The sequence below is a fragment of the Camelus bactrianus genome, chromosome 22 (assembly GCF_048773025.1).
Source record: "Camelus bactrianus isolate YW-2024 breed Bactrian camel chromosome 22, ASM4877302v1, whole genome shotgun sequence".
NCBI lineage: Eukaryota > Metazoa > Chordata > Mammalia > Artiodactyla > Camelidae > Camelus > Camelus bactrianus.
The window spans coordinates 22,589,233-22,615,013 of NC_133560.1; the positions used below are offsets into that span (position 1 = coordinate 22,589,233).

Consider the following 25,781-nt stretch of genomic DNA (forward strand, 5'->3'; position numbering starts at 1 on the left):
ACTTTCCCCTAGTTTAGTGTCTCCCTCCCCAACCCCCCCCCCCCCACATACACAGCATCTTCTGACAGATCTTAGTTTTAACATAGTTGAATGTATGAATCTTTTATTTTTTACAGTTAATGGGAAGAACACTACCTGAAGTCAAATATTCTATATTATCTTGTAAATGTTGTAAAGCTTTATCTTTCAAATGTTTGCTCTTAATCCACCAGGAAATGATTTTTGGGTGTAGGATGAGGAGTCATGCAGCCTCCAAATCCCTGCAGGCTTTGTGACCTCATATAAATGACTGATTTCTTCTACATCAGTGTCCTTGGCTGCAAAATGAGATCCTAATTCCTACTGTGTGCAAGGTTCTTGTGAGGTCCAAAGACAGCATCCCAGCACACTGAGCCACAAGCCTCAGTAGGCATTTGGTAATTGTGCCTTGGTGTGAGTCCAACTGCATTCCCTAAGCATGTGGACACTTAGGGAAAGTTGGCACATAAACTGGGAAAGTTGTTGCTAGTACATTGCCTGCCAACTGCTACAGCCACCATGGCCAGGCTGAGCTGGGTTTGACTGCTCAGTACATCCTCCAGCAGGGCACTGGCAGCTTGGAGAATGTTCAGCTAGCCGTGTGCAAACTTGCCTGGTTATGACAGGTGCTCAGTCAGTCTTAGAGCTGATTTGTGCAAATCTGATGCATTGTAGAAATGACTGCTTCCTAACTCTGTCATAGTCACAAAATTGAGTCTGGACACTCTTCTAACCACAATCTTTGGGCCTTGAGAGGAACTTGTTTAGTGACTCTAAGGATCACATGTGTAGACACACGGTGTGTGTCTGAGCAAACAAACAGAAGGTTGGGATCTGGTGGTGGTTGGCATTTGTGTCACAGCATGCCTTCACTGATTGATTCATGGAGAGAGAGAATGGGCTGGGACTGTGATGTTAGAGTTAGAGATGTTCGTGATCAAAGATGCTTTGCATTTCCCTCCAGAGGAGAGTGATTACCTTGAAGAATGGGTAGAGATTTCTTCTTGTGCTCTGGGAGATCAGATGTCAGAGTGAGGAGACTGAAGGGCATCAGCTTCAAACATTGCTCACGGAGTCTTTTGCAGTGGATATTGCCCTCTCATGAGCCTTTTCCTGTTCCTACTGCCATTTTGATCAGGGGCTTTGTCATGTATCTTTTATAGAGGGGACCACTGAGCTGGGTATGTAGTAATAAGCTATCAAATGTTTGTTGATATCTCTCAACCCTTTAGTGTCCACACTTGAAAAACTGGAGACATCCTAACAAAACAGCTGGGGAACGGTTTGTAAGCTTTGGCATTTTATGATGGGTAGTGGCTGTCGTATCACAGTTAAAGTGACAGAGTCTGTACACATGTCCCATCAAGATCAGAACACAGTATGAGGGGAATATTGATTGTAAGTAACCCTGTGAGCTTAAACATGTGAAAATAGGTGTTGTGATGCAGGGTGACCTTTCCCCTATTTGTGGCTTTGTTATATTTTAATGTAATGACAGCTAAATCTTTTAATCAGGAGATCTCAGTTGATGAGCAAAATTGACCTGTTTATTGCTGCTTGTTCCCTCTGAACCTGAAGGTGTTCTCTTGTCAGGGCCAGTAGGGAGTTGTTTGCTTCTCCAGCATTTGTTGCCTGGGAGTCCCCTTCCCAGCAGCAGTAAATATCTTTACTAGTTTTGAGATTTAACCAAAACTAAAATTGGGCCAAGGTCCTCCAGGAAACGTTTAGTATGGAAATTTATTCTACACGGTAGCTTTGTTCTACAGGGTAAGTTAATTTTCTCAAAAGATTACTGAACTGTCCTGTACATTAAATACTCCTGAATAGCTGGGTATCAGCTTTCCCCCTACTCTGAGCTAGGAGTAGCCCCACTTCTCCAACTGATGTGAATGCAGAAAATGCGGTCTTGCAGCCCACAAGGATTTTTTTTATTGCTCCTTTAAAATTGTTAGTCTTACTCCTTTGCGGCCTTAAGTAAGTGTAAACCACAAGTCACAGAACCATTCTTTACCTGAACTTGAGCTTTCCTTTCAGAAGGGCACTTTATAACACTTAGTTGTTCAACAGTGTTCCAGTAGCTGCTCTCATCTTGGAGGAATGCCCAGTCTACACAAGGTGGATGGATCATTCCAGAAAATAGAGTAGTTTGGGTCTTCCCAACCAACCTCCCCACTCAAATAGCTGTGATTGAACAACACTGAGCACTTCACATATGGCAGGCATTTGTGAGCCTGCCGATCCTTGGGACAATCCTGAGGATGGGCCCTGTGAACCACTCTGTTTCACAGTTGAGGAATCACGAGTCTAACCATGATGCCTGTTGCTAAAAGTCTCCCAGGTTAGTTCTGGAGGTTGGGGTTTAGACCAGGCTGCTTTTGTTCTTCTCCTATAGGTTTCTCTCCACCCTCCCTGCACAGTAGCAGGTCTGAAGTAGGTTGGGCCTAGACATGGTTTGTTTATTCATTTTCTTAAGTTTATATGCTGTAAAATCCACTGTGACAAATGCACTACAGAAGTCAAAATACAGAATGTTTCCAGTATCCCCCCAAATTCCCTTTGTGCCTCTTTGCAGTCAGCCCCTCCTCCTACACCCAGCTCTATACATGAGTATTTGAAACAAGCTCCCTAAGCAGTTCTCTGTGCAGCGGAGATGAGAGCCACCACTTTACGAGCTCTCTCCAGAGTAGCAATTATGTCGTGTTTTTTGCTTTGAGCCTTTGTGGGTAAGATGCAGAAGCAGGTGGCCACTTGCTGTAAGGACAGATAGCACTGGAATGTTGGGCCTTGTTCCTGAGTAGTGGCTGCCTAGTGGCAGTCTGTTCCTGCAGCCTTGCTCTGAGGAGGAAGGAGAAAGCATGAATGTCATGTCACAGAGTGCATTCATGCTGGGAGCCATGGAAATGTGTCCCTGTTCTGTGTGCCTCTCTACATCTGTCTGCATTGGGAGTTCTGCCTGAGGCTAGGGTGTCTATTGCTGGGGAATCACAGAGTAAACAGCTTCTTAGCTTGGATTGGCCTTAGCTTGGACACCGTGTCCTATCCCTGTGTCCCTTCATCCTATTCCCTGCCCCCACCAAGGGACTTGGTTACTATGAGTTGGTTACTATGCTGACCTAGCACAGATCATTGTGAAAGAATTGTGTGACTTCCTGTGAAAGTTGCAGAATTCTCTAAGGGGAGGATTCTTTTTTAAGTGAGGAGGGGGCACTCTGCCCATTCATGCAGAGTGATCACCTCTAATAAAATACGGGATCCTTCTGCTATGAGATAGTCACATGGGTCACAAGCAGTGCCAGGCAGAGGAGCCTCTGGCATTTGGGTGGGCAGTTGTGGTAGCTGAACACGTTTGCTCTCCAAATGTCACTTCTACAAGTATTTGTGGTGCCCCTTGACTAAGGAACTTCTCTGTACCCACAGAAGAGGGCTTTTGCTACAGTGCTTGGAGCATGACCCATACAAGTGACATTGTGACATGCCAGCAGTTACCCAAATGCTGGAATCTCAGAAAATAGCCTGGATTGCTTAGGGATCTCTCATTGTGGGAACTATTTTCTTTTCTAGGCCTCTGTGGAGTTGGATTGATTGTGTATTTTACTAGGGATGAATGATTCAGCATTCTTTTTATTAAGCTGATTTTCTGATTGTGGGAAATAGGTTGTTAAAATTGTGGATTAGTTCACAAGTGTAAGGGAAGCTATATGGAAGTGCAGTTTCTTCCCTTTTTCAGGGTACAGTGGGGTGAGGAATGATGTGACCACAAGCTTTTACATTAAGAATGCAAGGAAAGCGTTTTGCAGTTCTTTTCCTAACAGCCATTCTAGTTAACCAGTCTCATAGAGATTTAGCCAAGATTCAGGCAAAAAAACTTTTCCAGCAGTTCTTAAAGTAAATATTTCCTTTTGTGGAGTTCAACCCATGTATGTGTGTTATGCAGGGCCCACCGCTTAATAATGAAGTTTCAATTGGGTTGTGAGTCTTTGGGCCTGCCTGGGGCACACCTGTGCCCATTGCCTGCCTAGAACAGACACACAGGAATCTTTGTCACAGTTGTTGGCTGCTGCATAACCTGGTGTCTGACCACCTGTTACGTTGTGGCTGGTAGTGGTTCTCCCATCTGGGGACATCGCTGGTTGTAACAGAACTTCCTATTATGCTTTGCCTTCACCTTGAAGATGAGATCACAGAAATGCCTGAGATTGGGAATGAAGACACATAGATAGCACGCCTTCCTCCCTGCTCCTGGGCCCTTTGTGTTGCTGTTACCATTCCATCTTCGATTTCCAAGTGAACTGGCTGCTTTCTGCCTCTTACATCCCCTGTGATGAGGGCTGGCCTTGGACAAGAGGAAATGAGGACTCTCATAGTTGGAACCCACATCTGTATTCCCTTTTTCAGCAAGTGCGGTATCTCCCACTAGGTAGACCTGAACCCTTTGTGCAGGTAACTCCAATAGCAGATGAAACGTCAACAAGTTCTGAAAGAGACCTGTTAATTATGCAAATAGAAAGTTCCTTGTACTTGCCCAGTAGACAAAACAAAGGAAGGTATGGGAGTGTGTCAGGCTTTGGTGAGTAGAAAACTTGAGAAACAATTGAAGCCCCCCAAGGCGATTTACAAACTCTATAAAGACAGAGTCCAGGGGCTTGGAATGCATCTCTGCCTTGTTTGTACATTGCTTGTTTGTGAAGATGGGTAATATATTCCATTTGATATTTTCTTAGTGACAGAAAAGAGAAATGCTCTCCATAAATTTAGAACCGCGAAGAAACAGCTTTGGAAGGCCTTACAGTCTGTGTGAGCTGGTCAGCAGGAGGGTGTCAGGACTCCCTGGCCTTTCTGACATTTGAAAGTGCCATAATAGCAATGATGCCAGACCTGGCTGCCATGCTGTGTCTTTTATGAAGATTGTGAGACTGTAACTGAGGGCTGCTACTGTTACACTTCTTGTGATTACCTGTTTGTGTGTAGGAGGGGAAGGAACTACAAAAAGTTTTTTAAAAATTATTTGCTAGAAGCTGTGCTGATTGTTTTCTTTTTTCTTTTCTTTTCTTTTTTTTTTTAAGTGCTTGCAAAAACACAAGGTAGATATTATAAAATTCCAATAGAAGAAGGGCCTCAGGCAAAGGTGACTGTCCAGGGTCACATGGGCATGATCTGAACCAAGGTCTTGTTGGCTCTGAAGTCTTTCACCTGGGGGGTCACCACCATCAGAGACCACTTCCTCATAAAAGAGAGGCAAAGGGGTCATGTGCTTAGGGAACCAGATTAGAGAAGCTTCTATCAACATACGACTTTTGTTAAGCAGCTTTTCAGAGGATTGAGAGTAAATTGGTTTGTCTCCCTTTAGTCCTCTAGATTTCCCAGTGGGTAGAGTGCTGCTTCAGAAGCTCGGTACAGTTTAGGAGATCAATACATTGCACATTGTGGTGCCACCTCACCCACTACACTGATCCTCTCTGTTCCCTATTCACTGTAGCAGCCATGACACACTCTGCATTACTGCTGTCTAAAAACACACCAGCTTGTCTGCAGGCATCCTGCCCTCCCTCTCTGGGGTTGGGGGTCCTCTGTCTCAGGCTTTGGGCTTTGTATGGCTGGCATCCATGGTTAGTTTCTGGCTTTCTTCAAATGTTTGTTGGGGCCTTTCAACCTGGCAAGCACTGATTTGCTGTCCACAGAAATATGAACTTGGAGAAGGGGAACAAACATGATGACAGTTCAATGAGGATGCTGTGGTTGCTTGTAGTTTCAAATTACAGCTGTTTGTTGCTTGTATATAGGAAAGCAGTTGACTTTAACCTTGTATCTTACAACCTTGCTGTAATTGCTTCTTCATTTCAGGCTGTTTTTTGGTGGATTCTTTGGGATTCTCAACATAGACAATCATGTCATCTGCAAATAAAGACAGTCTGATTTCTTTCATCCCAGTCTGTATCTTTTTCTTGTCTTAATGCATTAGTTAGGACTTCCAGCACAGTGTTAAACCAGTGGTAAGAAAGGACATCCTTGCCTTGGTCCAGCTCTTAAAGAGGGAATTATCTAGTTTCTCAGTATTAAGTGGATCCTGTGATTGTGATAATACAAAATCTGGCCACAAGAACTCTTGCCAACCTAAGGCAAACTTGGAATGGGCAGTGGGTAAGGACTCAGGGAAGACTTCTTGAAGGAGAGTAGTTTGCCAGGATGGGGTGCTGTGAACAGGGTATTTCAGGCAGGGAAGGCCTCGTATATTCAAAGGAAGAAATCAGGAGTGTCAGAGTGTCACATAATGTGAACAACAACAAGCATCTCTTTGAGAAAGGTGGGGAACCTGGCCAGAATCCTTGGGCTCCTATCATGTGCGCGGAGGTGCCAAGGACACATTCTGTGTCACAGATTGTGACGCGCCCCCCCCCCCCACCAGGCTGCAGTAGGAGTTTACATGTGGTGCAGCTTCCTTCAGCAAGCTGGTTCTATGGAGTAGGCAGGTTCTGCCAAGGTTCAGCTTCAACTGTATGATTTGTTTCCTGGACCACTGCGTATCTATGGCACCTCCAATTGGTACCTGACTTGGAAATTCTAAACAGGATAAAGTAATGTTATGGGGTTGAGTGTTGGGGCGATTGGAGAAAGAATCGTACCTAAAGAACAGTTTTATCTTTTCCCCTCTTTGTTGTCTAAATGGCCTCTGGGGTCTGGGACAGCCTGCCACACCATTGATTATCTTTGACTGTATCTTTGGCTGCCTTGCCACCTCCACACAGGGCCCAAACTCCAGGCATCGCCCTAAACTGGTTCTCTGCATCCTGGGAATCTTGGATGTCAGCCATGCGCTAGAGCCCCCGGCTCCAAGGAGATCAGCAATTCTGTTCATTTTGGATTAGCTCTGGCATCCAGCCATCGTTTACAACATTCTTCCCTGGGAACCTGGCAGAGAGGTCCCAAGAACTGGCTTGATGAACCTTTGGAACGTGAGCCTGTCCTAGGTTGCTGGTTGCCCATGATATGTTAAGAAGACTTTTCTGGGGGGAAAAATGTGGGAAACGGAAATCCCACACCCAGAAATTAGCCCTGGAATTATAGCCAAGTTTGTTGTGTTCAGTGCTGGCAGCAGAATCATATATTACCATTCCTCTTCCTGTCTTTCTGGCTTCTGTACTGGAGAGGAAACAAGTGGACTCAGGAAATCTCTGCGTGAGGGTGTATCCACCTAGCTGGTGGAGATCACAGCAGAGTGCCTGGTAACTGTCTCCCAGATGTATGTAGAGGCCAGCCTGTCTTTCTCTTCGGCTGTGAACTATACATCTAGACCTTTATTTTATCAGCTGCAGGGGAAGGAGACCATTAGACTTCGGTGTTTTCATTTATGTTTTACTCAACACAGAAATGTTAGCTTCAGATTTTGAGCACATTTTTGTGAATTACATTTGTGAAAAGTCACAAAATTCTGGTATATCCTGCCTTTGCTGCCGCAGTTCTTGATTTGTGCAGTGGCTCACAGTTTTGGCTTGAATGTTAAGAATCACCTGGGGAGCTTTTGAAAATCCTAATACTTGGCCCTTACCGGGACGTTTTTCATTGGAATCTCTGTGGGAAGGTGCCCAGGTATCTTTTTCATTTTTTATTTTTTTAAGGTTTTCCAGATGCTACCAATGTACAGTTCTGTAAACCATTGTACCCAGATTTCACCCTAAGTTGGGTGCTGAATGTTGAGAATCTGGAAGCTACACAATCTAGTGAGGAGAGGTGTATGCTGGGCAAGTCACAGACTGTTCTGGACATGCTTGGCTAAAGGTTTTCATTTATATCTGCCCCTGAATTTTCCTTTGCTATCCTCATTGCAGAACACCAATTTCTTTGTCTTCAAGACAGAGGGAATTGTGGTCTAGTTTTATTACTAAAGCTAAGTTAACTATTTTGGCTATATTTGGGCCCTGTTGAAATTTCGGATGTGAGGCCCTGACTGACTTAAGTGCTGAGGCTATTTTAGTAGTCATTTGAGATGGAAAACTTGAAATGATGAAATGAAGATGAAAAAGTTCTAAAAAATGGATGGTAGTGATGGTTGCGTAACAATGTGAATGGACTTCATGCACTGAACTGTATACTTAAAAAAGGTCAACTTTATGTTATGTATATTTTACTTCAATTAAAAAAATTTTTTTGATGTGTGTGCCTTACCTCTTCCAGGTAGCTAGCTGGGCCCCCCTTGCTGGATATTGATCGTATTCACCACAGACTAACAGGTGGTGCCTGCACAGGTCACGTAAGGCTTCTGCTCTCTGTCCTGGCTGTTAAGTTACTGGCTGTTTTTTCTTTTGGTAAAACAGCGTAATCGTCTCCTCGCCTGCTATCAAATTGCCAGCTGTTTCTTCCTGCTGTGCTGTCAACTGCTTCTTCCCCTTTCAGTGGCTGCTTCTAATCTGGTGTCCTGGGAACAGAGATAAGCCTGCCTTCTTGGTGGTATTGGGCTTTGTGGTAGCCTTACCTGATGCCACCCTCCCAGGACATCAAGTGGCCAGAAATCCCTCAAACAACCACTCTGGTTATTGAGTTTCAGCGTTTTTTCAGTTTCAGTTTTTACATTGGCATTGGGATTCAACTAGCTAATCTTGTTTTGAGTTAAAGGTGAGTTTCTTTTTCTTTTCTTTTCTTTTCTTTTTTTTCCCTGTCTGTATGTCACTGTTTTGAATGGTGCTTCTGTGGGCCTCTGTGACCTGTTGGCATTGATGGTAGATGGCTGTTATGAGGATGCCTTGGTGTGCACTGGGCATGGTAGTCTTACATGAGCGAGCCCTTCCAAGGGCACTGAACTCCAAAAGGAGGTGCTCGTCCTGCCTGCCTGCCCAGTGAAGAGCACATAGCTGCTCTCCTTCCTTTGGTAGAATCTTCTTGGGCCCAAAATTATGAAACCCAAAACCTGGAACACTCTCAGTTTGGGGTGTTGGGCTTTTCAAAGAAACAGCTATAGGTGTTTTCTCATGTGCTCACAGTGCTTTTTTAGGCAAGCCTCTTTCTCCATTGCTCATTGTTTAGCCTAAATAATGGCAAGGGCTTCTGGGGCCACAGTTTCCAGCAGCAAAGAGGAGACCTTGGGGTATAGGTAAGTCACCCGAGTCTGCAGTCACGGGTAGGGGTCATGAAGGCACCTCCTCAGATGGTTGTGATGTGAAACTCTTTTGCCTTTGGCACATAGGAGCTGTGAAACTTCTCAGAATTCTGGGACAGAGAGAAGATCAGGGTAGGGAACATTTAAGTACAGTGGCTTGTTATAACTAGGATACTCTTTTTGGCCTGCTTTCCTAATTAAAAGTGGGACATACCTGAAATGAAAAATCAGGCTTTGGTCAGCTGAGAAGTTGTCTTTCCAGAGGACTTTTAAATTGTGACGTTTACTTAGGAAATAATTTTGTTACTACAACAAAGTAACTGGTATACCAGAAGGAATTGCATTCTTCTGGCTGTAACAATGTAAACCTATGATTTGCTGTTACTGTATCCTCCATTAAGGGGTAGAGTCAAGAATGACTTGTCTCTCAGACTTGACTCTTTGCAGGAAAATAATGCTTGTATAATAAACATGTAGGCAAAAAGTCAAAGGTAATTAAATTGTCCTTCTTCATTATCTTTGGAGGTGATAATGTAAAGATTCTGTCACTGAATGGATGCTGTGGTTTTAAGTAAGCCACAAGCCCCTATGTTCAAAATAGATTCAAACCTGGGAACTGTCTTTAGAGCAATTTACACATGAATGAGATGTTTCAATGAAGAAAATTTGTTTGCCAGGTGGACTGTTACTCCATTTAATGCATTAATATGGAGGAAATGGGAAGAGATCATGAACAACAGAGCCTTGCTTGTGAAAGTCCCAAGGAGTAGAGACTTTAAAAAGCCCCAGTGCTTTAAGTCCCCGCCCTTTCTTTTTTCCATGGTACATCACATAGTTTTAGTTATTTTCATTCTTGATTGTATGTCCCCAGCCCCCTCCCTCTGGGCCAAAATATGAGCCCATGGGGGTAGGTGTCTTTGTGCTGAATTCCAAAGAGCCTGTAGTGTTACAGGGTACACAGTAAGTTGTTGAATGGCTTAGTCAGAAATCCAAAGTTTTGGTCTAAACCAGAAACACCTCTGATGGCAGGGGTATACCCAATTGTCCCCAGGACTCTGGTGCTTGGCCAGCCTGAACCAGTTGGTTTTTCAGCCTGTTCTTCATCTCAGCACCATCGCCTTATAAACCCATGCAAGACAGATGCATATTAGCACGTATCAGTGAAGTGGGGCATCAGAAGTCAGAAGCAGGGCAGGCCAGATAGATAACTAATTATGAGAAGAGCAATAGTTGGACCACAAGAGCAAAGTTAGCAAAAGGAACAAGCTCAAAACTTAACAGAACCCTTTGATTTGAAGTTTTGCAGAGTCTAAGGTGCCATCATGCCTACCTCTTAACCTTTTAGGTCCTGCTGGGACCATTAACTCTGTAATGCAGTAGACTTTTCTTTATAAAGAACACTTCTAAAACCTCAGACCATACCTTGGGTTGAAGTTAAATCTATAATAGCATATATGTCTATCTTTACTCACTGGAGATAATGATCCTAACCCATGAGAGGACTTGTGTCTATTGGGGGTGAAAGCTTATCCTTTAACAAATATGGGTCAATATGAAAATGGAATAAATCAGAAATACGAAACCTTGGACTTGGAATGGGAAGGAGTGTGTGCTGTGAGCTCTGTTGCCTCTGGGATGTGCCCAGGCTGGGGGGCAGAGTATGGTGGGCCCTGGCCAGGAGGTCCCAGCCAGGTTGGTTGTGTTTCCCTCAAGGGTCTTCCACAGGGCTGGTGTTAGTGTTGAGTGAAATTTCCTTTTTTTCCCCCAGCCTAAAGCGCATCTGTTTTGAGTTGTGCTCCAGGTGTACTTGAACCTGGTGGTGGTGGTCGTGGTGGTGGTGGTGGTGTTACTGTTATTGTTAAAGGGATTTGAATTTGGAAAGAAAGAGGGGAAGATTTGAGTTTGAACTGGATTTGATAAGGGCGATTTCCTTCTTAAGCACCCATGGTGCATTTCTTCACCTGAAGGTATAATGCATTTTGATGCCATTCCTATGGCAACCGGTGAACTCCAAGGGAAGAGATTCTATTTTTGTGTTCTAACATGGTAACAGGATTAGTGAAAGCACAGTGAAAATACCTTAAGTCAGTGCTGCAGTTAGAAGAGAATTGAAATGGTCCAGCAGTAAATTTTTAACATTGACTCCTTTTGAGTACACTTCTAATAACTTGCATGTCACTCAATTTAGTCTTGGCTTTAAATGTCAGGGGAGGGGCTTGATAGGAGCTTATTTTGATCCCAGGTGGGTCCTCAGTAAAATCTTCAGGGACTCCATTCTCTGGGTTTCAAAACCTTGTTCACACACCTCTTATCATTGGGGATTCTTATGTTCAAGTATGTGACACCCTACCCCCACCTGAGCCTCGAGGTCAGATGATTTTAACTTGTCTAACCTGCCTTTATACCAGATCTCTCCAGGAGACAACATGAAAGTGTGAATTCCTCCCTCAGGAAGCCTTCCCTGATCTGAGCCCCCTGCTGGGGCACTGGTGGCACCCTGGGAGTTAATGCCCTGTGCCTCCCTGTTCTTGGCTGTGGGTGATGCTCCATGGGGAGGGGACAATGCCTCTGTGAGCCACACTTTTTCCAGTTTCCCCTCTATTGATTTCATCAGATTGAGCTATACTGTTAGTGGTTTGGGGTTGGGGAAATGATGCCCACCTATTTTCTGATTTTAAGTTGGCAAGAAGCCTAACTTTCTGCTGCAGTAATTTGGAGGCATAGTGGTGAAGCATCTCAACACTCGCTGACTCTGGGTACTGATATCTGAGCACAAAAATGTCGGGGGCTGAGTTGGGTTGTCGGGGAGCTGAACAGGGCAGCCAGAGGTGGAGGTGGAAGAGATGAAGCACTTCTTGGGTGGTTCTGCACTTTTGTTTCCCCTAGGTGTTATGGACAGACAGACTATGTAGCTCACATTGTTTGGCTTCTTGTGTTCAGGCCTTGCCTGTTCCAGCTGCCTTGGCCTTGGTGTGATGGGGACCCAGGTGGTTGTTTTCTCAGCCTGTGGAAGGCTGAGGACTTGGCGCCTGTTTTCTGACCTTTCTCTCTCCATAGCAGATGGTATTGTTGCGTGCTCTCTTTTCCTAATGAAAGAGCTCATTCATGCCATTAATTGAGGGTAGACTCAGCTCTGCCTTCCTCCATCTGCCTGAGACTGCGCCCTCCACCTCTGTTGGGAAGCCGTCCTCATGTGCTGACTTCCTCATATTGGCCTGGTACTGTGCACTGTCCTGGGTAGCACCAGCTGCTCTGTGGCTGAGGCCAGAACAAGGGAAATGCAAAACGGCTCCACTAGCGAGAGGAGCCATCCAAGATTGTGGAGGGCTCAGGGCAGTATCAGTTGTCCCGATTGAATTCTGTGTATTTCAGAAAACAGCCTCTGGGAGGGAGCTAAGTTTATCTCTGGAGCCTGCGTTCCAGTCCCCTCCTTCTAGTTATAAGGAACCCTGAGGCCCAGGAGGATTTTAGCCCAGACTCTGGAAGTTATTTTCTCATCTCATCTCTGTCTTTGGTGTGTTTGCCGTGACCCACAACTCTTCATGCTTTAAAAGCCTTTGTGTACCTCATGTTTAACATTTGTAGAAATGTTTTCCACTTCCTCTCCTTTCACATCAACTGTTTAATTCTTGGAGGACAAACTTCTGTCCTCCTCACTCCCCAGTTAAGTTGCGAACAGCCTCATTGAAAATTCCAGGAGCAGCTGTGGTGCCTGAGACCATGTGGCCCACACCTGCCTCTTCTAACCTGCCCCGTGTGGTGTCACCATCCAGGAAGCTGCTGAGTCCCACAACTCTGCCTGCCTCTCTAGTGGGGATTTTAAATTGAGCGCTTTCCTCTGGACACACAATGTCCTGATTCATTGTCCTCAGTCCTGTTATTCAGTTGCTATTCTGCTCTGCTCCTTTGTGTTATCATGGTTTAGCTGTTAATCCAGGGCTCCCTTTTGGCCTCAACGATTAAGATTTGGCTTCTTAAATTATCTTTGGGTCTGACACCATCCTTCCTTGTCCCCGCCCCACTTTGGTCCTGTTTTGTTCCTGAAATACAGCTTCTGTGATAAATTTGCTCTCCATCCCCTCAGCAAGGTTCCCAAATTGTGGGATGCCTAACCCCTAAGTAAGGTGACTTCAGCTTGTTCCAGGATCAGCAGTCCCCCTGGGAGAAGGGCACATTTACTTTTTCAGTTTCCCACAGTCCTGTTCACTTTGAGGAGAAAGTCTTGTCGGGTGCTAATCTCCCTTTGTGCACATTGAGTGCCACTCAGAATCTTGGGCCAGCAGCCACGCCGGTGTTGTTTTCATTGTACTTACTTTTACATTGCCTTTTTCTTCATAACAGCTGTTGCTGGTTTTTAAGTTAATGACTTTTCTTTTTCTCTTTATGTTTAAAATTTCCAAATCTACAAAAAGTAGATTTACCAATTAATGTTTGACACATCTGCTTTATCAGTGCACTGGGTTTTTTTCCCCCCTAAATCCTTTGAAAGTGAGTTGCAAATGTGGTACTTCACCTCATGCACTTGAACGAATTATTCTTATTCTTTGAGAATAAGGGCATTATCTTGAAAGCAGAGACTTCAACAGATATTTGTATACCCATGTTCATAGCAGTATTGGTCATAATGGCCAAAAAGCAGAAGCAGCCTAAGTGTCCATGGATGGATGAATAAACAAATATGGTATATCCATACAATAGAATATTAAGCCTTGAAAAGAAATTCTGATACATGCTACACATGGATGAACCTTGAAGATATTATAGGTTAAGTGGAAGAAGCCAGTCACGAAAGGACAAATGCTGTGTGATTCCACTTATTTATGAGATAGTTAAAAAGTAGTCAGATTCATACAGACAGAAAGTAGAATGAATGGTGCTTACTAGGGGCTAGAGGGAAGAGGGTATGGAGAGTTAATGTTTAATGGGTACAGAGTTTCAGTTTTGCAAGATGAAAAAAGTTCTGGAGATGGACGGTGGTGACAGTTGCCCAACAGTGTGATTGTACTTAATGCCACTGAACTGTATGCATAAAAATGGTTAAAATGGTAAATTTTATGTTATGTATATTTTGCCATTATGTTTTTATCCTCTTTCCTTCTTCCTTCCTCCCTTCCTTCCTCCCTTCCTTCCTTCCTTTTGCACTGTCCTGTAAAACCACAATAAACATTGTGGAAAATCAACAATAATTGCATCCCATATTAAGATTTCCCAATTGTCTCCCAAAATGTCTGTCTCGCCCATTCAAACAGGTTCACACATCCATGTGATATGTTAATGTTTTCTTTTAAATAAGTATGTTTTAAGTTTATAAAGAGCAAGTTGATATAAAGCACAAGTGAATCAGGATGATAAAGGTGGTGGATGTGGACTGACCAGGGTCAAACCCTGAATGTGTAGTGGTCTTGGTCCCTGTGGCTCTGGAGCTGAGTTCCTAGAGTGTATGCCCCAGGCCTCCTAGCTTCTACAGGAGGAACCTTCTATATCTTAACAGTAAGGGCAGCACTAACCTCTTAAACATCAAAATGTGGTCGTGTGACTGAGAAACTGGATTTTTAAATTTTACTGAATTCTAATTTTAATTTTAAAACTGATGCCAATTGGAGAACATTTAAGTATATTTGGAACATCTTAGGTATGTGAATCTACTTTTTAAACCTCACATTTTATGAAATCTAAATAAGACCAAATATTTTGAATGAAAATTTAGCTCCTGAATTGAGATATGCTGAAAGTGTGGAGAACACACTTGGATTTCAGACATTTAGTATGGGGGTGATAAAATGTCCTTTTTTATAGTGATTATACATTGACTCATTGGTCACACATTGAAATGATATTTTAAGTGTATTGGATTCAGTGAAATATACTTTTAACTTCACCCTTTTACATTAATGTGGCTACTAGAAAATTAAAGTGTGTGAGTGGTCACGTTTATGTCTATAACACACATGTAGATGTGGTGCAAGTGTAAAGAGTCTGTTCCTCTGCAGCACCCTGCGCGGCCACCCTCCACCAGGTTTTTCTCTTATTTCCCTTTCTGGGCTACTGAAAACCTATTATTTTGGGTGACTTCTCTGCTGAATTCTTTCTCATTGGTCCTTCTGCCCTAATAAGGCCTGGGACCTGTGAGTACCAGAACCCTGGGCACACCTCTTGAAGCCTTTGCTTCTCCACTGTTAGACTGGTGAAGGGAAGGGGCTCAGCCACATCTCTCACCTGAGTAAGGCTGGCGGGGGCGGGGGAGGAACGTGGCAACCCATCCTTGTTACTGGTAACATGATGAGAACACTTTTCTGACCCTCTTCTGTCTAGCTCTTTGCCCAAGGTCCCAAGCAGCGCAGAGGTATGGGAATCATTGGTGGGAGGGCATTGAGACCCCAAAGAAGGTACTGGAGGCACCAGCCCAGTTCAGCTCTGCTCTCTCCTGTGTGAGACATGTCCAGTATGGAGTCTGGGAGAGCTCATAGAATCGCATAGAGTGATGTGGTGAGCTGGGGACAAGTTGCCCAGCACGTGGGTCTCTAGCTTTCCCGGTGCATGACTCACAAATCAGTTGCTAAACTCAGTGAGTGCAGGTGGCATTTTCACTCTCAGGGATGCATATGCACACAGTTTTTATTTAGTCATTCTGTGCTCTACATCCTGGTTTTTGAAGCATCGTTTGTGATGAATGTTTGTTCCACATCCTTAAATACTTTTCCAAGTTTAAACACAAAGACGGCAAGGAGTTCAAATGCTGCAGATTCACTGAAAGTGTGAACCTGTGCACTGGGGCTCTTTTTGTTTTTGTTTTTGATGAGCTGACAGCTCCTCTCCAATGAGCAGCTCTTATTTTCCTAAGTGAACTAAGGACAAGCTGCCCTGGCCTTGTCTGCTAGGGAGTAAACCTGGGCTGTGCAACAGAATCTAAATCTGTGAGATGTCTGGCTGCAGCTGAGGATCCCCTAGGGCACAGCCTCTAGGGCTGGTTTGCTAGTGGTCACTGCCTGAGGAGGGTCCTGCTGCCCAGGGCACAGCAGGCTGCAGGGCTCCTGCGAGAAATCAGAACGCTTTGCTTTGTTCCCCCTATTCTTCCCAACACCTGCTCTCCTGTCAGTGTCAGCTGGAGCAGTTGGCTCCTGTGGGTCACTTCAGCGGAAGTCAGGTGGGATTCATGGCAAACAAGAACATTAGTTTTCACGAAGCAACAGATCCCTCTGAAGTTCTTTACTTCCCTGGCCGTTCTCATCTGAAATAGTGTGAATTTTGTACCTGTTTGGCTTCTTCGCACTCTGAAAGTTACTGAGATCTAGAGGAGGTTGGTTATTTAAACCCATGCATACACTTCAAACTGACAAGGTTAGGTTGTTATGGCAAAAGGATACACTGAGTGTTCGCACAGGGCAGAAGCCTTCTTGCAGTGCATGGAGAGGTGGCTTACCCCTACCTATCAGGAAGTCACTTTTGTGTGGAAGCCAGGGCCCGTCTGCCTGTTTCCCTGAGGCTGCTTGACTGTCAGAGTACTGGCCCTTATTGTACCCTTGGGAGCACATGTCTAGTTTAGACACTGTCACCTCTCACTGTTATTTGGGTTCTATACTTGATGAAAAGTAAGGCAAGATGAGAGGAAAAGTAATCTTAGCCGGAGCCACTTCTTGAGAGTGCCTGATGATGACAGATGTATCCTTCTTTTTCTCAGATCTTTCTTCTAAAATACAGCTTCACAGTGAAGGTCAGAGGATAATATCATTAAAGAAGAGGTCACCCATAAGCATCAGCTCTTTATCAAGGTAACTGGATTCCTGCATCTCTAAACCCTGAGTCGCTGTGTGCCTTGTCCTTGATAGATGTGTCTGCTCCTTGGTGTGCCTCCATGTCTCCTCCTGGCCTTTGAAGGCCTAATTGGCCTTCCCTCTCAGTGAGGACTCTTGGTAGCGAGGGCTGAAGTATCACTTGGATGGCAGATTGTGGTGTCTCTGGAAGCTCTCGTGCTAGGCTTGTACTCTGAGCCCCTTTTGTCCCCAGTAATCGTAGGTGGATCCCTTTGAGTCTCCCTCTCAGCTGCCATTCTGCTGCTTTGAAGAGAAGCTTAGAGGCATGATGTACTCTTAGAGATACCTTCCACCCTCCCAGCCTTGCCTACTCATGGAGGCTGCTTCCTGGGGGATGAAATTGTAGGCAAAATTGGTTGGAGTATCATCTTTCCCACTCATGGGTCTGTTCACTGGTTGAATATTGTTTCTGCTTAAACACAGCAGGACTGTATGCCTGTGAGCTGACGTGTTCTGGAACATTTCAGCCACAGGCAGTGGACTACCTCTCCCCTGTATGGTGCTAGCCATTGGCTGTTGCATTTGATTTACCTTTCTCTTGGCTTCCCAAATTCCCAAACAGCTTGACTTTCACCACCTGCTTGGAGGTCAACACTAATGTGTTTCCATGGTGTTTGCTGTGCTGGAAACCCCTTAGTTGTCTTTTTTGTACTAGTTTTAAATTTTATGAGGATCATGAACTTGGATTTAATCCTTCTGTTGTAAATGGGAGGCTTCAGAGAACCAGTGTGACATCGCCCTCAAAAGTTTTTTGATCTACAACTGGGCAGCCCAAGACTGTACTGGCAGCCTGGTTTGGCTAATCCTGGTTTCTCACTCTTACTCTTCATTTCAGTAATTTATCTTTTGAAAAGTGAACATCACCTCCCATTCTTGCTGCCTTGCAGATTCTTCCGTTCTCCATTATTCCAGTGCTTGCTCCCAACTGGGAAACTCTCATCTAAGTAGAGTGCTTGGCCTCACTACCTGCCTTGGCTTTATGATCTGCATGATTCTGGCCATATCAGAGTCCACCTCTCAAAGCAGGATTTTTCTACGTGAAATAACATTCCTGTTCTGTTGCGTCTCATACTGCAGTGTGGGTTAATCTTAGCATTACATACACCACAGTAGCTGTTTTGGAAATAAAAATAAAAGGTGTAAAAGTAAAGACAGAGGAGTGGGAGTAAAAACTTTAAAAGAGGCAGCCAGAAATAAATATCACTCTTAACCACCTTACCTGTAAAGGGCACAACCTGAGACATAGGTTGGTGGGAATGCAGGGTTTGAATTAATGGCATTGTGTTTCTGTCAATCTTTCAGCCTCTTAATTTGGAAACTTCCCCAGGTCAAGGCTGCTTTGAGAAGCAGTGCCTGGAGGCCAGCTCACTAGGTTGAGGCAGACTGATCAAAAGACCACACCAACAGAGACGTCAGTGGGAGCTTCTGAAAGGGGGCGCGTTGTTGGTTGGTTGGTTGGTTTTTAAATATAAATAGGTATAGTCTTCCACAAACCCACCACTCTATCCCACTTCATTTTGTGGTTTCATGTACCCACCCACTTGCACATCTTTACTTAATTTCATCTGTAAGTTTGCATTCTGCTTTTCTAACATAACGTTTTTTTAATCTACACTTCCCTCATTTTGACACAAAGCCTAGAAATCTATGGAACAGGGGTTGCAAACTAAGGCCTGTAGACCAATACAAGTTTTATTGGCATGTGGCCACAGTCATTTGTCTAAAGATTGTCAGTGGGCTGCTATAAGAGTTCTGCAACAACAGAATGAAGTATTGCAAAGACTGTGTCTTGCACAGCTGACTTTATTTACTCTTTGGCCCTTTGTAGGAAAAATTAGCCTACCCATACTGGTATATGTTTAAGCAGTTTTGATCTTGTCCACATCAAAGTTTTGTTTTCATTTTAACTGCCTGCCCATCTAAGGAACATTTTAAGTTCACAAATCCATCCGCCCAGATTTAACCATCAACAGCATGATGTAAGCCGAATGTAACAATAGAACCTTTTTATACTGTACTTCCAGCTGCTGACAGCTTTCACAGGGAAAAGACAGTACAAAATTCTCACTGCCTCTAAGTTAATGTGCCTGCTGATTGGTTTCTAAAGCAGAGGGGCTGGCTGGAATTCTGATTGACAAGGTTGTGGCCTCTCTGGGCCTGGATCCTGGTTTTCCTGGCTGCATGGTCCTTGTATGCCTGATTCCCTCACGGGGGACAGAGCGCTTGAGTGTGTCTACACACCCTGGCAGGAAGACTGACTCATCTTTGCCTTGGGTTGCCTGGTTTAAGGCAAGCTGCAGGCTTGAGGCTTGAGGCTTGAGGTGATAGGGCCTTGCCTGGCAAAGTCCAAGGGGGCAAAGGGGTGGGCCGTGTACAAGCTGCATGAAGGAGAATTAAGACTTCTAAGAGCTGCCTCAGGGCACAGGCACTGGCCAGGCTCCAGACAGCTCAGTCTGGCTGATGACACGAGTGCTGTTCTCATCAGCTGCTAGAGCTGGTCAGATGGAAAAGTAATCCTGTTTGTGCTTCCCCACTGACATAGGTTACACAGTGAAACAGGGGCCTTCACTATGAATGGGAAGGAGCTTCAGCTCTGGGGTCAGGAGGAAACAGACCTGATACTAGTTTTCTGGAACCAGTGTAACATTTCAAGAAAAAATGTTCTTAGTACCAGATAAGATTTGATGCGAATTGAATAATGTTAAGAAATTTGCTATTTTTTTTAAACCAAAGTTAAGGTCCCCCATCCCCTTCTCTTAGTCCCTAAGTAGAATCTCACTCTTCCCCCAAATGATTCTTTAAAGGGGAGCCTTGCAGTGATGGAGAGGTGACCTTCTCTGTCTGAAGGGTATGTGTGTACTACTGTGAACTTGTAATTTCATAAGAGGCTGAGGTCAGCTGGCATTGGCCAGTGTTTTTCTTGGTCTGAGACAAGTTCAATCCATGGCCCTTTGGGCCCTTCAATGCTTGGGAAGCATGAATAACATTTGGTCTCTGTTTCCCTTGACCCCACACCCCATGGCATCAGCAGGGAAGTGTGATGCTGATTTCACCTGTGATTTGGACCAAGTCACAGTTGACCAGGTGCTGCCAGAGTTATCTTGACTTTGATTTGTTTATGGGAGTGAAATTCTTTGGAAATTAACCTCACTTTCTTGAGGGTTTTGTGACATTCAGCTATTTCTTCAGGGAGGGCAGGTCTGTTGATAGTACATGCCAGGACGTAGATGTGGGGTAGGGGTGCCCTCGGCTAAACCACATATCCTCCTGGCCCACCAGTGCTGGTTGACTGGGCCTCTGCCCCTGGGCTTGGTGAGCACAGGCACTCAAGGGACACGCAACCCTGGGTGACCTCCGGCTGACCACCACCCACTGTTTCTTTGTTGCCAAGAGAATGAAGATGAAGGTAATGATGCCACCACCTGCCTTGTAGGCTTGCTTTGAAGATTAAATAAGTAAATACAGGTCAAGTGTCAAGTACGGGGCATCAGCCCAGGAAGCGGCTGGTCCCTACTGGCGAGCTTTCCTAGGCCCTAATGCAGATGTGTGTTTTGGTAGCTCGCATAAAGTTCTGCCAAGCGTGGTTTCTGTATTTCACAAGAGAGTTCATGAAGCCTTCCAGTTAACCTGCGCTACTCCTGCCTTCCCTTCCATCTTGCTGCCTACATGCTGTGTCACTTTAGGGAGGAGAACAGAGTCAAGCTGTGGTCTCTGGGCTTCATGGACTCTCTGGGAGACCAAGACTTAAGGTGGAACTATAGGTACAATGTATAGCTGGTCAGCCTCTCACAATGGACAGGACTTGAACTTAATCTCCAGGGATCAGTCTTTCTCTTTACCTCTCTTGCCTTCCAAAGCCCAGACCCAAACCTGCCCATTGTCTTTCTCTCTCTGTCTCAACTCCTAATCTCCAGAAAAGAAAATACTGTTGAAGTTTCAAAAATGTTACAGTTGTGTTGTCTGCTAAATACTATCTGTCCTTAAAATTTTCTCAAATCACTTAGATGAGTTGGAATGATAGGAAAGAACATCCTTGAAAGCAGGAATGCTTAATCAAGGGTTTATAAACATAGGGAAAGAATTTACATTTTTATTTTCATTAGCCCTTCGGTTCCCAAACTTTCTTGGTTCATAGTGTCCTTAGCATCTCAATTTTTTCATCATGATCTTAGGCCAAAGGAAATACTTAACAATTTCATTAGGTAGTTTAGATATAAACAAAGGAATATGTACTAATGTCCCAACAACTGTATATAGCTGTTTGAAAAAAATAAAAGACATAAATTGAAGAAATATTACATCCTTGCATAACTACAGCCAGTTCCTAATGGAATGTGTGCCAGTTGGGTACTGCACAACCCTTCAAACATTAGAACCAGATCAGACACCCACTGCCCCTATTCTCTGTTTCCCACGTTGATTTTTACATGGTACAGTCATCCCTTGGTATCCTCAAGGGATTATTTCTGGGACATATACACCTGCCACCAGACACTCAAAACCACAGATACTCGAGTCCCTTATATAAAATGGCATAGTGTTTGCATATAACCTGTTGCATGTCCTCTGTCCTCTCATACATTTTAAATCATCTCTAGGTTACTTATACCTAATACAGTGTAAATGCTATGTAAATACTTGTAAACACAGCGTAAATTCTGTGTAGTTGTCAGTGCACAGCAAATTTAAGTTTTGCTTTTTGGAACTTTTGGGAAAACTCCCCCCCCCCCCCCATTTTTGACCAGCTGTTGATTGAATCTGCAGATACCAAGGGCCAACTAACCAAGTTTGCTATTTATCACAACTGCTAAACACAGGTGTTGCAAGATAAGACGTCGAAAGGAATATAGTGCAGTCTAACATTGAAATTATCAATTACCTTGAGCTGATAGTTCTCACAGTGCCTCTCTGAGTTACTGTGACTCCCTAGGGTGCCTCAGCATTCCGTTGGGGAATCAGGGCACTAATCTAATTTCTCTTCATCTATTTCTTCTTATTCCTGTAAACTGGAAATACGTCGTAAGCTATCTGTTGAGAGTAGATCCAGAAATTGGACACCTGGTTGGGTCATGCAGCTTTCTTTTGCTTGGATACGATACGTCAAATTCTCTTCCTGTCCCTTGACGTTCAACTAACTGAATACAGTAATTGGTGGCTCGCACCTCTTGGCCACAGGTAAGTGTGAAAATAGAGGGAATAGCATTTTTGGATCTTTTAGATGTAAAATTTTGATTGAATTGGTTGAAGTTGGTGTCTACACTGTCATGAGAATCCAAGTAATAAATTCCTCCTAGTATCTACATATAGATTTATAAGTTGGAGTTTTTAGCCTCCTCTCCCTTTTGAGCCATGGTGCTGAGAGCCATTGATTTCCTGCAGGACTCAGAGCACACAGAGCAATCTTGTAGAGCACAAAGAGCAATCTTGTAGGCACCCTCACTGATTTACCCTGTCTCCATGCACCCATTCTTTGGTTCCCCATCTTTTGCATCTGTAAACACCATGCTGCATTGTGCAGGTATAGTTGAGGATGAAACTATATTCCAGGCAGGAATGCGATTCTTGTCTCTACCTCCCAGTGGTCCTGGAATCCAACCTCAGTGCTCCATCCAAGGGCTCCCCCATCCCCACCCCTTTGCTCCTGCCCTGCAGTCAGGGACTTGTGGAGGATAAAACCCAGCGTGGTCACATGGTCCCTACACTGTGCCACCCCGCCTGTTCTCCTTTCAGCTCTTCACAGGCCCTGGTATCTCTCCTGCCTCCATACCTGTGCCTGTATTACTGCGTCAGTTTTGCCTTCTCCTGTCCGTCATAAGCCTTGTCCCTCTCTGCCTCACCCACCACGGGAGTGCACACCCTCCCTGTCCGTGATCACAGTGGCCCTACCATTCTTTTTCACAATACTCATCCAGGTATTGCTTAATCACCCGAAGAACATCATGTTGACTGCAGAGTCCTCAGCCCTGGCATGTAGCTCAGACAGGACGCATTAGCTGATTAAGTGAGAGTATAACAGTCAAATTTTCTGTGTGAGAGTGCAAGCTGGTTTCCTTTTCCAGAGCTCTGAAATTGGGCTTAGAAGACCTAGGGTGACAATCGTGTGGTCACTGTAGGGTGACTTCTTTACCTGAGTCATTCACTAAGCACCTGCTGTGTATTCAGAGGACAAGAGTGAAGTAAAGATGGCCCTGCCCTTGGGCTTCCAGGTGTGTGTGCTGACCATTGAAGCCACTAGACAGAGATCAGGGAAGCACCAGATACAGCAGATAAAAGGCATGAAGCTGATAGGGAAGGGGCCCATTGTGGCTACAATGTTGTTTGGAATGTTGATGCTAGGGACTGGGACAGTACAGGGTAGGGGAGACTACTGGGAAGGATTTACCCAGTGTCGCAACACAGTTGGACCTGTGCCTTACAAAAGTCATCCTGGCTGTCGCAGGGAGCCGCTCACCAGTGCCTCACTTCCTTGGCCCACAACAGACTAGAGACTCTTGTTGGCTTCCCTAGTGTTCTTTGCTTCAGTATGAATGAATGGCTTTTTAAAGTTTTTGAGGAGTTTACTTGTCTGCAGTCCTGAAACAGCTGATCTGCAAGCTGCAGACTATCCTGGGTGTGGTTTCTTGAGGTATGAGTGCTGCCCAGGCCCCCAAGTGAATATAGAACAGGAATCCCAGGCATCCTGTGATGATCCTCATGGCTTAGTTGTCATATGTGGTGATCCCATACATTGGGGCCATGGATGTCACCTGTCTTCAGTTGTCCTCAGAGCTTCCTAAAAGAAATTTTGAGGTACTTGTGGATCCATCTCATCTGTCAGACTCATCATTTCTTTACATTTGGGCTGGCAGCCTCCAGCATTTTCTTTCCTTATGAATTGACCTCAGTTGTTACAAGGGTGTGGGTTTTGTGCTTGGTTTTTCATACTACTTAAAATGGGCCAGCCTGTCCCAGCTGTTTGCATTGGACTCTCTTAGAGGTGCATGTTCAGCTCACAGATGGGGACTTTGACTCAAAAGCCAACTGAAACTTTCCAGGAATTGTGCCAGATTATGGGCTACAGTAACTGGATAGGCCTGATCTTTCTACTTCCTGGGTCAGTTACTTTTCTATGCCTCGATTTTCTTATCTTTAAAATGGGGATGAGGCTAGAAGCAGTCTCAGAGTTGTCAAGATTAAATGCCACTGTGTGTCAGATGGGAGGTGGTTGGGTGTTCTGGCTGGAAAGGGTGTTTTGGCTTCTGTGGTGGAGGTAGTGGTTTAAAGCAGAGATGAGACAAAGTTAGAGTGTCACATTTTCTGTAGAAAAAGCTCTGTTCATTTTTTGAGCAGAAAATTCAGCTTCCTTGGCTCAAGGGCCCATGTGGGTGTGGTTTGAAGGTGAAGGAAAGTAGTTGTGTCTAGAGCCCTCCATCCTTGGCTTTGCCGAGAGTCCATTTGGAAGGAGAAGAGGCACACAGCCCAGAAGTTCCAGAACTCAGTTGCCTTGACTTCATCTTGCCTTGGAGACACTGCTTAAAGATTTCCAGCACATCGTTACTTAATGGAAAATTTATGGAGCTTCTTCCTCCTGGTGGGAGGTGCTTGTTTCAGCCCCCTGGCAGCCTGTGTCCTTGTGGCTGACAGAGCTTCACTGCCCTCGGGCCAGCACATCTCCTTAGAAGTGGGGCTGCTCCTGCTCCTTGCCTGCCACAGCTTACCCGGCACGTGCTTAGCTGTGTAATTCCTAAGCTTCTTTGTAGGAGGTATTTAATAGTAGAAACCAAACTGCAGATCATTCTTCATCTTCACTAAATGCCACCCTCACTCCCAGAGTCACTTCTCCAGTGCGTCTAAGCCTCACTTCATGATGGGGCCACAGTTACTTTCATCCTCTTTTGCTCCTTTGTTCATGCTGGTCCTGATGCATGGAAACCCTCTTCCAGCCAACTCCAGGCATCCTTAAACCCGACTGACATATTTCCTTCTCTGTTGTGCTGCCCCTCTGTCAATACCTGCGTCCAAGCACTCAGCATGTCCTGTATCTCTCTGTATCTCGCTCATGACCACCAAACCAAAGGCTCTTGGCTAGCTGGCATGTTGCCTGTGCCATTCATCTTTCTGTCTCCCCTTCTGTCTTGCTGGTTTCCAACCCCAGTTTCTTTAGTTGCCCCGTAAATGATTACCCCATCCACTTACTTATGGAGGGTTTGTGAGGGAGCACTCTATAGTTTCTGCCATCTTGTGGGTGCCTCTCCATCCTCCCTCCCTCTTCCAACAATTTTCTGCAAATTCTAGCCCACTGGCTTCCCAACCTGGAACCTGGAGTTAGTCTTAGCTGGCTGCCCTCACCACTCCCACTTTATCCTTATCCTGTTCTATGTGATATCCTTAACTGTTTGTTTCTGTTTTTATCAGTTTACTGTTTTGCTTATAGCAGCTTTATTTTGAAAGGATACCAAATCAGAAGTAACATTGATATCAATAGAGTTTTTCAAAAACCATGAGAACAAAACAATATTGTTAAATTCCATCCAGATAATAGTATTGTCTGCTGTCATCCCTGAGCACCGCCTTTCACACTAGCACAAACAGGGATTACCTGTCAATACTGGAATGAGAATAAAAGGAAATGAAAAGAAGGGAATGTGCACTAAATGATTAAATGCCATCTATCTAAAGCCAGTTTGTGCTCTCCTGGTGGCTTTGGGGACGTGGTTCTGTGAACCTTTCCATGGCCCCATCCCCGAGCCCTGGCATGTCTTTCTGCAAGTGGTTGTGGACCCTACTTCTCTGAGATTGAGGTCCCCACTGTTTATCAACTAAACCTCAGAACTTGGAGGAATCTTTTTCCTCTTTCCTGGCATTCACTTCAGGAGTGAAGGCAT

General features: G+C 44.7%; 1 protein-coding gene across 12 annotated transcripts in view; it reads left to right on the forward strand.

Annotated features, from left to right (window-relative positions):
• The window catches only part of BRD4 (bromodomain containing 4), an 81,698-nt gene that overhangs the window by 18,528 nt on the left and 37,389 nt on the right, over positions 1-25,781 (forward strand). For 9 of the 12 annotated variants that reach the window (XM_074350559.1, XR_012501626.1, XR_012501625.1 and 6 more), the window contains one exon: positions 16,785-16,875. The exons of the other annotated variants lie outside the window; for them this stretch is intronic. The gene's annotated coding sequence lies outside the window, so the exon portion shown is untranslated. Of the gene's footprint in view, positions 1-16,784; positions 16,876-25,781 lie in introns of those variants that run through there. 12 annotated transcript variants of the gene reach the window in all.